The sequence below is a fragment of the Oncorhynchus gorbuscha genome, unplaced genomic scaffold (assembly GCF_021184085.1).
Source record: "Oncorhynchus gorbuscha isolate QuinsamMale2020 ecotype Even-year unplaced genomic scaffold, OgorEven_v1.0 Un_scaffold_1205, whole genome shotgun sequence".
NCBI lineage: Eukaryota > Metazoa > Chordata > Actinopteri > Salmoniformes > Salmonidae > Oncorhynchus > Oncorhynchus gorbuscha.
In genome coordinates, this window is record NW_025746051.1 from 157562 (window position 1) to 170035 (window position 12474).

At 47.7% G+C, this 12474-nt stretch overlaps 5 non-coding genes across 5 annotated transcripts; all 5 read left to right on the top strand.

Moving 5' to 3' along the window:
• The first annotated feature begins 8800 nt into the window (after window positions 1–8800).
• Window positions 8801–8882, top strand: trnal-aag. Its single transcript has one exon. It is a non-coding gene; the product is annotated as a tRNA-Leu (tRNA).
• Window positions 8883–9618: 736 nt separating this feature from the next.
• On the top strand, window positions 9619–9700 carry trnal-aag. Its single transcript has one exon. It is a non-coding gene; the product is annotated as a tRNA-Leu (tRNA).
• A 732-nt stretch (window positions 9701–10432) lies between these two features.
• Window positions 10433–10514, top strand: trnal-aag. Its single transcript has one exon. It is a non-coding gene; the product is annotated as a tRNA-Leu (tRNA).
• Window positions 10515–11249: 735 nt separating this feature from the next.
• On the top strand, window positions 11250–11331 carry trnal-aag. Its single transcript has one exon. It is a non-coding gene; the product is annotated as a tRNA-Leu (tRNA).
• Window positions 11332–12056: 725 nt separating this feature from the next.
• On the top strand, window positions 12057–12138 carry trnal-aag. The gene has a single exon. It is a non-coding gene; the product is annotated as a tRNA-Leu (tRNA).
• The last annotated feature ends 336 nt before the right edge of the window (window positions 12139–12474 follow it).

The window sequence follows — 12474 nt, forward strand, 5'->3', positions numbered from 1 at the left end:
CAAATTGGTGCATTCACCTTATGACTCAACCTACTCAAGTGATGCACCCCTCCTAGGGACGGCACTCTATAGTGCTTTAGAGATTTATTCCCTCTAAAAAAATATATAAAATGAGGGAATTATTCAAATGTAACTCTTATTATTTACATTTACATTACATTTAAGTCATTTAGCAGACGCTCTTATCCAGAGCGACTTACAAATTGGTGCATTCACCTTATGACATCCAGTGGAACAACCACTTTACAATAGTGCATCTAAATATTTTAACTGCTGATATATGCAATGGGGGGTGAGAAGGATTACTTTATCCTATCCTAGGTATTCCTTAAAGAGGTGGGGTTTCAGGTGTCTCCGGAAGGTGGTGATTGACTCCGCTGTCCTGGCGTCGTGAGGGAGTTTGTTCCACCATTGGGGAGCCAGAGCAGCGAACAGTTTTGACTGAGCTGAGCGGGAACTGTACTTCCTCAGTGGTAGGGAGGCGAGCAGGCCAGAGGTGGATGAACGCAGTGCCCTTATTTGGGTGTAGGGCCTGATCAGAGCCTGGAGGTACTGAGGTGCCGTTCCCCTCACAGCTCCGTAGGCAAGCACCATGGTCTTGTAGCGGATGCGAGCTTCAACTGGAAGCCAGTGGAGAGAGCGGAGGAGCGGGGTGACGTGAGAGAACTTGGGAAGGTTGAACACTAGACGGGCAATTATGTCAATTGCAATTAGGTTAGGGCATTATTATAGCCTATACTGGCTATAATGACTGGCACAGTGAACATACTCATAACAATGATACGGTAGTAGACAGAAGACCGCAAATTGACCTTAAGAATCTATAGCATGCAGGTGGGTCTGTAAAACGAAAACTCAAGAAGAAGAAGATCAAAATAGCTGCAAGTTGTGTTTATTGAATTCAATGGGGTATAATAAAATGAGTTGTGAGTAGGGGGGTTGTCTCCCTCCCTCTTCTGTTGGCTTTGAGAGTTTATTTAGAAAGTGGGTTGGGGGAGGTGGCAGCAGGGTTTTCCCAAACTCGTCTTCTGCACAGTTACGTTTGCATTTTTTTTTTGCAGGGGAAGCAAAATAGTTTTGCCAGGGCGGCTGTGATCCGCGGGAGGAGAGCCTGTTTTTTCTTAGGCTCATCTGCAGCCACAGTACCTGAACAGGTGACAGAGAACAAGGCATGAAATCAGGGTCGTGTTCATTAGGGTACACAGTAGCAAACTATTTTTAAACAGAAAACAAAAACAAGCATTTGTTATTGGCAAGTTCAAGAAAGTTCCTCCCTGTTTTAGTCCGCTGTCTTCCATTTAGTGGCTAATGAATAAGACCCTGATAACTTTATCATAGTCTCCCGTCCTTACATTACAATACTGTGCTGAAGACAGATGCACAGACTGAAAGAAATGAGGACTTACTATCATTGCCAAGAGGAGACACCTTGTTCTTCTTCTGGTTCTTGTTATTTCCTCGCTTCTTCTTTCCTGACTTCCTGACTTCTTTCTTCATAGCCTCTTCCTTCTCTTTTTTCTTAGTAGAGAGGGAAACAGATATGAGTCGATGCCTCACAATCAAACAGCCCAAATAACAAAACGATCTACTGGTTCTTGGCCGTCTCACCTGTGTGGAGGTGATGTCCTCGAGGTCTGTGGAGAGGGCGCTGCTGATGGGCTTGGTGCTTTCAGAAAGGTAGCTAATTACCTGGGACTTCTCAGAGATGGCTGAGCTCACACTGGTCTTTTCCAAACCAGTGCTGTCATCAGCCATCTCCTCTAGGTCCTCGTCTAGGGTTTCCCTCCAAGCCAGGAGCTCCTCGGTGAGGGTGACATCACTCCTTGAGGAGGTTGAGGAGTGTGACCTACCACGGCTCCTCCTGGCTCCAAAATGGCCGTCGGAACTCCAGTCCTCCGGAATAGTCATCTATGACTTGTGTGATGGTGTCCGCCATACACCTGATGGCTCCCTCGCTACCAGAGCGTGCGGCACGCAGTTGAGCCCGGTTGGAGTCCGAACGCAGGGACAATCTTTTAGCCACAGTCTTCACGATGGCCTTCACCGCATCCTCCCCACTGAATTGGATGCTCTCCTCCAGGCCAAAGACGACAGAGATGTCAGCATACTTCAGGGCATGCTGGACCTCCACAAAGAGATCCTTCATCAGTCTGAAGGGGTCATTGGCCCTCCTTGTCTGGGGGGACTCTGAGGCCTCCAATCGGCACATGATGCCGTGGAGAATAAACTTCAGAGTCTGGGGTCTCATGACGGTGGCCGAGGGAGTGCTGCGAAGGAGGATGTCATCCTTACCTGGTAGGAGGGAGGGAATCTTCTCCAGGGGGTCCTGTCTGTTCTTGGAGGGCATCAGGGAGCTGTCACTCATCTCGGAGACCTCAGCTTCCCCCACCTCTTCTTCCAGGGTCTGGGAAGGAGCTGCCCGTGCTGCATGGGTGGTCGTTGTCATGTTTTGTCATTAATTATCATGTCTTGTCCCTGTGCTTCCCATTCTATTCGTTTCCCTCTGCTGGTCTTATTAGGTTCTTTCCCTCTTTCTATCCCTCTCTCTCCCCCTCCCTCTCTCACTCTCTCGCTCTCTCTTCTCTCTATCGTTCCGTTCCTGCTCCCAGCTGTTCCTATTCCCCTAATCATCATTTAGTCTTCCCACACCTGTTCCCGATCCTTTTCCCTGATTAGAGTCCCTATTTCTCTTCTTATTTTCCGTACCTGCCCTGTCGGATCCTCATCTATAATTCACCGTGCTGTGTCTATGTTTTGCCCTGTCGTGTCGTGTTTCCCTCAGATGCTGCGTGGTGAGCAGGTGTCTGAGTCTGCTAGGTTCAAGTGCCTTCCCGAGGCAACCTGCAGTTCTCGATCAAGTCTCCAGTCTGTTCTCGTCTTTACGAGTAGTATTATGCTTTTTGTTTTGTAAAGTTTATTACTGGACAAGTACCAGAACTTTAAAGAGGAGATGATTCGGGTTTTTGACCGTTCAGTTTTTGGTAGGGAGGCTTCTAGGGCCCTGGCTTCCCTATGCCAAGGTGAACGGTCCATAACGGATTATTCTATTGAGTTTCGCACTCTTGCTGCCTCTAGTGAGTGGAACGAGCCGGCGCTGCTCGCTCGTTTTCTGGAGGGACTCCACGCAGTGGTTAAGGATGAGATTCTCTCCCGGGAGGTTCCTTCAGATGTGGACTCTTTGATTGCTCTCGCCATCCGCATAGAACGACGGGTAGATCTTCGTCACCGGGCTCGTGGAAGAGAGCTCGCATCAACGGTGTTTCCCTGCTCCGCATCGCAACCATCTCCCTCCTCTGGCTCAGAGACTGAGCCCATGCAGCTGGGAGGGATTCGCATCTCGACTAAGGAGAGGGAACGGAGGATCACCAACCGCCTGTGCCTCTATTGCGGAGTTGCTGGACATTTTGTTAATTCATGTCCAGTAAAAGCCAGAGCTCATCTGTAAGCGGAGGGCTACAGGTGAGCGCAACTACTCAAGTCTCTCCATCAAAATCCTGTACTACTTTGTCGGTCCATCTACGCTGGACCGGTTCGGGTGCTACATGTAGTGCCTTGATAGACTCTGGGGCTGAGGGTTGTTTCATGGACGAAGCATGGGTTCGGAAACATGACATTCCTTTCAGAGAGTTAGAGAAGCCTACGCCCATGTTCGCCTTAGATGGTAGTCATCTTCCCAGTATCAGATTTGAGACACTACCTTTAACCCTCACAGTATCTGGTAACCACAGTGAGACTATTTCTTTTTGATTTTTCGTTCACCGTTTACACCTGTTGTTTTGGGTCATCCCTGGCTAGTATGTCATAATCCTTCTATTAATTGGTCTAGTAATTCTATCCTATCCTGGAACGTTTCTTGTCATGTGAAGTGTTTAATGTCTGCCATCCCTCCCGTTTCTTCTGTCCCTACTTCTCAGGAGGAACCTGGCGATTTGACAGGAGTGCCGGAGGAATATCATGATCTGCGCACGGTCTTCAGTCGGTCCCGAGCCAACTCCCTTCCTCCTCACCGGTCGTATGATTGTAGTATTGATCTCCTCCGGGGACCACTCCTCCTCGGGGTAGACTATACTCTCTGTCGGCTCCCGAACGTAAGGCTCTCGAGGATTATTTGTCTGTGTCTCTTGACGCCGGTACCATAGTGCCTTCTTCCTCTCCGGCCGGGGCGGGGTTCTTTTTGTTAAGAAGAAGGACGGTACTCTGCGCCCCTGCGTGGATTATCGAGGGCTGAATGACATAACGGTTAAGAATCGTTATCCGCTTCCCCTTATGTCATCAGCCTTCGAGATTCTGCAGGGAGCCAGGTGCTTTACTAAGTTGGACCTTCGTAACGCTTACCATCTCGTGCGCATCAGAGAGGGGGACGAGTGGAAAACGGCGTTTAACACTCCGTTAGGGCATTTTGAGTACCGGGTTCTGCCGTTTGGTCTCGCCAATGCGCCAGCTGTTTTTCAGGCATTAGTTAATGATGTTCTGAGAGACATGCTGAACATCTTTGTTTTTGTCTATCTTGACGATATCCTGATTTTTTCTCCGTCACTCGAGATTCATGTTCAGCACGTTCGACGTGTTCTACAGCGCCTTTTAGAGAATTGTCTCTACGTAAAGGCTGAGAAGTGCTCTTTTCATGTCTCCTCCGTTACTTTTCTCGGTTCCGTTATTTCCGCTGAAGGCATTCAGATGGATTCCGCTAAGGTCCAAGCTGTCAGTGATTGGCCCCTTCCAAGGTCACGTGTCGAGTTGCAGCGCTTTTTAGGTTTCGCTAATTTCTATCGGCGTTTCATTCGTAATTTCGGTCAAGTTGCTGCCCCTCTCACAGCTCTTACTTCTGTCAAGACGTGTTTTAAGTGGTCCGGTTCCGCCCAGGGAGCTTTTGATCTTCTAAAAGAACGTTTTACGTCCGCTCCTATCCTCGTTACTCCTGACGTCACTAGACAATTCATTGTCGAGGTTGACGCTTCAGAGGTAGGCGTGGGAGCCATTCTATCCCAGCGCTTCCAGTCTGACGATAAGGTTCATCCTTGCGCTTATTTTTCTCATCGCCTGTCGCCATCTGAGCGCAACTATGATGTGGGTAACCGTGAACTGCTCGCCATCCGCTTAGCCCTAGGCGAATGGCGACAGTGGTTGGAGGGGGCGACCGTTCCTTTTGTCGTTTGGACAGACCATAAGAACCTTGAGTACATCCGTTCTGCCAAACGACTTAATGCCCGTCAAGCTCGTTGGGCGTTGTTTTTCGCTCGTTTCGAGTTTGTGATTTCTTACCGTCCGGGTAGCAAGAACACCAAGCCTGATGCCTTATCCCGTCTGTTTAGTTCTTCTGTGGCTTCTACTGATCCCGAGGGGATTCTTCCTTATGGGCGTGTTGTCGGGTTAACAGTCTGGGGAATTGAAAGACAGGTTAAGCAAGCACTCACGCACACTGCGTCGCGCGCGCTTGTCCTAGTAACCTCCTTTTCGTTCCTGTTTCCACTCGTCTGGCTGTTCTTCAGTGGGCTCACTCTGCCAAGTTAGCTGGTCATCCCGGTGTTCGAGGCACTCTTGCGTCTATTCGCCAGCGCTTTTGGTGGCCGACTCAGGAGCGTGACACGCGCCGTTTCGTGGCTGCTTGTTCGGACTGCGCGCAGACTAAGTCGGGTAACTCTCCTCCTGCCGGTCGTCTCAGACCGCTCCCCATTCCTTCTCGACCATGGTCTCACATCGCCCTAGACTTCATTACCGGTCTGCCTTTGTCTGCGGGGAAGACTGTGATTCTTACGGTTGTCGATAGGTTCTCTAAGGCGGCACATTTCATTCCCCTCGCTAAACTTCCTTCCGCTAAGGAGACGGCACAAATCATTATCGAGAATGTATTCAGAATTCATGGCCTCCCGTTAGACGCCGTTTCAGACAGAGGCCCGCAATTCACGTCACAGTTTTGTAGGGAGTTCTGTCGTTTGATTGGTGCGTCCGTCAGTCTCTCTTCCGGGTTTCATCCCCAGTCTAACGGTCAAGCAGAGAGGGCCAATCAGACGATTGGTCGCATACTACGCAGCCTTTCTTTCAGAAACCCTGCGTCTTGGGCAGAACAGCTCCCTGGGCAGAATACGCTCACAATTCGCTTCCTTCGTCTGCTACCGGGTTATCTCCGTTTCAGAGTAGTCTGGGTTACCAGCCTCCTCTGTTCTCATCCCAGCTTGCCGAGTCCAGCGTTCCCTCCGCTCAAGCGTTTGTCCAACGTTGTGAGCGCACCTGGAGGAGGGTGAGGTCTGCACTTTGCCGTTACAGGACACAGACTGTGAGAGCCGCCAATAAACGCAGGATTAAGAGTCCAAGGTATTGTTGCGGCCAGAGAGTGTGGCTTTCCACTCGCAACCTTCCTCTTACGACAGCTTCTCGTAAGTTGACTCCGCGGTTCATTGGTCCGTTCCGTGTCTCCCAGGTCGTCAATCCTGTCGCTGTGCGACTGCTTCTTCCGCGACATCTTCGTCGCGTCCATCCTGTCTTCCATGTCTCCTGTGTCAAGCCCTTTCTTCGCACTCCCGTTCGTCTTCCCTCCCCCCTCCCGTCCTTGTCGAGAGCGCACCTATTTACAAGGTACATAAGATCATGGACATGCGTTCTCGGGGACGGGGTCACCAATACTTAGTGGATTGGGAGGGTTACGGTCCTGAGGAGAGGAGTTGGGTTCCGTCTCAGGACGTGCTGGACCGTTCACTCATTGATGATTTCCTCCGTTGCCGCCAGGATTCCTCCTCGAGTGCGCCAGGAGGCGCTCGGTGAGTGGGGGGGTACTGTCATGTTTTGTCATTTATTATCTTGTCTTGTCCCTGTGCTTCCTTCTATTCGTTTCCCTCTGCTGGTCTTATTAGGTTCTTTCCCTCTTTCTATCCCTCTCTCTCCCCCTCCCTCTCTCACTCTCCCGCTCTCTCTTCTCTCTATCGTTCCGTTCCTGCTCCCAGCTGTTCCTATTCCCCTAATCAATCATTTAGTCTTCCCACACCTGTTCCCGATCCTTTTCCCTGATTAGAGTCCCTATTTCTCTCCTTGTTATTCGTTTCTGTCCTGTCGGTTCCTTGTTTAGAATTCACCGTGCTGTGTTTGTGTATCGCCCTGTCGTGTCGTGTTTTCCTCAGATGCTGCGTGGTGAGCAGGTGTCTGAGTCTGTCTGGTTCAAGTGCCTTCCCGAGGCAACCTGCTGTTCACCTGCTGTTCAAGATCGAGTCTCCAGTTTGTCCTCGTCATTTCGAGTGAAAGTTGTGTTTTTTTGATTGTATTTACTTTACTGGATTAAAGACTCTGTTTTCGCCAAGTCGCTTTTGGGTCCTCTTTCACCTGCATGACAGAGGTCTGCACTTTGCCGTTACAGGGCACAGACTGTGAGAGCCGCCAATAAACGCAGGATTAAGAGTCCAAGGTATTGTTGCGGCCAAAGAGTGTGGCTTTCCACTCGCAACCTTCCTCTTACGACAGCTTCTCGTAAGTTGACTCCGCGGTTCATTGGTCCGTTCCGTGTCTCCCAGGTCGTCAATCCTGTCGCTGTGCGACTGCTTCTTCCGCGACATCTTCGTCGCGTCCATCCTGTCTTCCATGTCTCCTGTGTCAAGCCCTTTCTTCGCACCCCCGTTCGTCTTCCCTCCCCCCTCCCGTCCTTGTCGAGAGCGCACCTATTTACAAGGTACGTAAGATCATGGACATGCGTTCTCGGGACGGGGTCACCAATACTTAGTGGATTGGGAGGGTTACGGTCCTGAGGAGAGGAGTTGGGTTCCGTCTCGGGACGTGCTGGACCGTTCACTTATTGATGATTTCCTCCGTTGCCGCCAGGATTCCTCCTCGAGTGCGCCAGGAGGCGCTCGGTGAGTGGGGGGTACTGTCATGTTTTGTCTTAGATTGTCTTGTCATTATGCTTTCCCTTCTGTTCGTTTCCCCCTGCTGATCTTATTAGGTTCGTTCCCTTTTTCTATCCCTCTCTCTCCCCCTCCCTCTCTCTCCTCTCTCTATCGTTCCGTTCCTGCTCCCAGCTGTTCCTATTCCCCTAATCATCATTTAGTCTTCCCACACCTGTTCCTTATCTTTTCCCCTGATTAGAGTCCCTATTTCTTCCCTTGTTTTCCGTTCCTGTCCTGTCGGATCCTTATCTATTGTTCACCGTGCTGTGTCTATGTATTGCCCTGTCGTGTCGTGTTTCCCTCAGATGCTGCGTGGTGAGCAGGTGTCTGAGTCTGCTACGTTCAAGTGCCTTCCCGAGGCAACCTGCAGTTCTTGATCAAGTCTCCTGTCTGTTCTCGTCATTACGAGTAGTATTATGCCTTTTGTTTGTAAAGTAACTTTACTGGATTAAATACTCTGTTTTCGCCAAGTCGCTTTTGGGTCCTCATTCACCTGCATAACAGAGCTGTGCAGAGAACTGGATTTAAGGACCCAGTCTTTCGGTTCAAAGTCCACCGCTGCAACTTTTTCTCAACAGAAAACTGTAATGTAATTTCAAACAAGGCCACCAAGGACACCGGACAAATAAAGGGAATCCAGCCTTTACCCTAATTCCCACCTCTGTTATTGCAATTATCTGCCATGTTTTTCTAATTCAATCTGCTTCAGACATAAAAGCAGAAACTAATTCTAAGTTTATACGATGGTAGAAAGAACAACATCAGATAAATTACGATTTTTAAAAAGAGAATCAAAAAAAGATGAAGGATGCAAGAGCAACATGAGATACATAAAGATTTTAAAGAAGAAAATGAAAAAGAAGACTAAAATACAAGGGAGTGCAGACGCTCTAGGTAACTGATGAGAAAGTGTGAATAGTTTGACAGAACTGGGTAGTGTGGCCGAGCGGTCTAAGGCGCTGGATTAAGGCTCCAGTCTCTAAGGAGGTTTGGGTTCAAATCCCACCACTGCCATCTTTATTGAGTTTGTTTGCGCAAGCTATCACATGTTCTGCTTTATTTCAGCGTTTTACTTTCATGTAGGGCAATGCAAGGGAGAAAATAAGCAATGTTGTGTGTCACGGATGGGGTTCCAACTCAATAGTGTAGTCCATCGCCTTAACCAACCAGCCACCAAGTCCTGTGCCCCCGCGGTGTCATTTGCACCTCCTACCGGTGGTTGTTCATGTCAAATCCTTGATTGGAAAAAAGGAAAGTTGTGATGGTCTGTGCGACGACCAAGCAGTCCATTTTAACAGTGGGTACTGTGGCCGAGCTGTCCAGAGAACTGGATTTAAGGACCCAGTCTTCCGGAGGTGTTGGTTCAAAGTCCACCGCTGCAACTTTTTCTCAACAGAAAACTGTAATGTAATTTCAAACAAGGCCACCAAGGACACCGGACAAATAAAGGGAATCCAGCCTTTACCCTAATTCCCACGTCTGTTATTGCAATTATCTGCCGTGTTTTTCTAATTCAATCTGCTTCAGACATAAAATCAGAAACTAATTCTAAGTTTATACGATGGAAGAAAGAGCAACATCAGATAAATTAAGATTTTTAAAAAGAGAATCAAAAAAAGATGAAGGACGCAAGAGCAACATGAGATACATAAAGATTTTAAAGAAGAAAATGAAAAAGAAGACTAAAACACAAGGGAGTGCAGACGCTCTAGGTAACTGATGAGAAAGTGTGAATAGTTTGACAGAACTGGGTAGTGTGGCTGAGCGGTCTAAGGCGCTGGATTAAGGCTCCAGTCTCTAAGGAGGCGTGGGTTCAAATCCCACCACTGCCATCTTTATTGAGTTTGTTTGCGCAAGCTATCACATGTTCTGCTTTATTTCAGGGTTTTTACTTTCATGTTGCCCATGCAAGGGAGAAAAGAAGCAATGTTGTGTGTCACGGATGGGGTTCCAACTCAATAGTGTAGTCCATCGCCTTAACCAACCAGCCACCAAGTCCTGTGCCCCGCGGTGTCATTTGCACCTCCTACCGGTGGTTGTTCATGTCAAATCCTTGATTGGAAAAAAGGAAAGTTGTGATGGTCTGTGCGACGACCAAGCAGTCCATTTTAACAGTGGGTACTGTGGCCGAGCTGTCCAGAGAACTGGATTTAAGGACCCAGTCTTCCGAGGTGTTGGTTCAAAGTCCACCGCTGCAACTTTTTCTCAACAGAAAACTGTAATGTAATTTCAAACAAGGCCACCAAGGACACCGGACAAATAAAGGGAATCCAGCCTTTACCCTAATTCCCACTTCTGTTATTGCAATTATCTGCCGTGTTTTTCTAATTCAATCTGCTTCAGACATAAAATCAGAAACTAATTCTAAGTTTATACGATGGAAGAAAGAGCAACATCAGATAAATTAAGATTTTTAAAAGAGAATCAAAAAAGATGAAGGACGCAAGAGCAACATGAGATACATAAAGATTTTAAAGAAGAAAATGAAAAAGAAGACTAAAATACAAGGAAGTGCAGACGCTCTAGGTAACTGAGGAGAAAGTGCAAATAATTTGCCAGAGCTGGGTAGTGTGGCCGAGCGGTCTAAGGCGCTGGATTAAGGCTCCAGTCTCTAAGGAGGCGTGGGTTCAAATCCCACCACTGCCATCTTTATTGAGCTTGTTTGCTCAAACTATCACATGTTCTGCTTTATTTCAGGGTTTTTACTTTCATGTTGCCCATGCAAGGGAGAAAAGAAGCAATGTTGTGTGTCACGGATGGGGTTCCAACTCAATAGTGTAGTCCATCGCCTTAACCAACCAGCCACCAAGTCCTGTGCTCCCGCGGTGGCAGTTGCACCTCCTACCGGTGGTTGTTCACATCAAATCCTTGATTGGAAAAAAGGAAAGTTGTGATGGTCTGTGCAACGACCAAGCAGTCCATTTTAACAGTGGGTACTGTGGCCGAGCTGTCCAGAGAACTGGATTTAAGAACCCAGTCTTCCGGAGGTTCGGTTCAAAGTCCACCGCTGCAACTTTTTCTCAACAGAAAACTGTAATGTAATTTCAAACAAGGCCACCAAGGACACCGGACAAATAAAGGGAATCCAGCCTTTACCCTAATTCCCACTTCTGTTATTGCAATTATCTGCCGTGTTTTTCTAATTCAATCTGCTTCAGACATAAAATCAGAAACTAATTCTAAGTTTATACGATGGAAGAAAGAGCAACATCAGATAAATTAAGATTTTTAAAAAGAGAATCAAAAAAAGATGAAGGACGCAAGAGCAACATGAGATACATAAAGATTTTAAAGAAGAAAATGAAAAAGAAGACTAAAATACAAGGAAGTGCAGACGCTATAGGTAACTGAGGAGAAAGTGCAAATAATTTGCCAGAGCTGGGTAGTGTGGCCGAGCGGTCTAAGGCGCTGGATTAAGGCTCCAGTCTCTAAGGAGGCGTGGGTTCAAATCCCACCACTGCCATCTTTATTGAGCTTGTTTGCTCAAACTATCACATGTTCTGCTTTATTTCAGGGTTTTTACTTTCATGTTGCCCATGCAAGGGAGAAAAGAAGCAATGTTGTGTGTCACGGATGGGGTTCCAACTCAATAGTGTAGTCCATCGCCTTAACCAACCAGCCACCAAGTCCTGTGCTCCCGCGGTGGCAGTTGCACCTCCTACCGGTGGTTGTTCACATCAAATCCTTGATTGGAAAAAAGGAAAGTTGTGATGGTCTGTGCTACGACCAAGCAGTCCATTTTAACAGTGGGTACTGTGGCCGAGCTGTCCAGAGAACTGGATTTAAGAACCCAGTCTTTCGGTTCAAAGTCCACCGCTGCAACTTTTTCTCAACAGAAAACTGTAATGTAATTTCAAACAAGGCCACCAAGGACACCGGACAAATAAAGGGAATCCAGCCTTTACCCTAATTCCCACGTCTGTTATTGCAATTATCTGCCGTGTTTTTCTAATTCAATCTGCTTCAGACATAAAAGCAGAAACTAATTCTAAGTTTATACGATGGAAGAAAGAGCAACATCAGATAAATTAAGATTTTTAAAAAGAGAATCAAAAAAGATGAAGGACGCAAGAGCAACATGAGATACATAAAGATTTTAAAGAAGAAAATGAAAAAGAAGACTAAAATACAAGGAAGTGCAGACGCTCTAGGTAACTGATGAGAAAGTGTGAAAATTTGCCAGAGCTGGGTAGTGTGGCCGAGCGGTCTAAGGCGCTGGATTAAGGCTCCAGTCTCTAAGGAGGCGTGGGTTCAAATCCCACCACTGCCATCTTTATTGAGTTTGTTTGCGCAAGCTATCACATGTTCTGCTTTATTTCAGCGTTTTACTTTCATGTAGGGCAATGCAAGGGAGAAAATAAGCAATGTTGTGTGTCACGGATGGGGTTCCAACTCAATAGTGTAGTCCATCGCCTTAACCAACCAGCCACCAAGTCCTGTGCCCCCGCGGTGTCATTTGCACCTCCTACCGGTGGTTGTTCATGTCAAATCCTTGATTGGAAAAAAGGAAAGTTGTGATGGTCTGTGCGACGACCAAGCAGTCCATTTTAACAGTGGGTACTGTGGCCGAGCTGTCCAGAGAACTGGATTTAAGGACCCAGTCTTC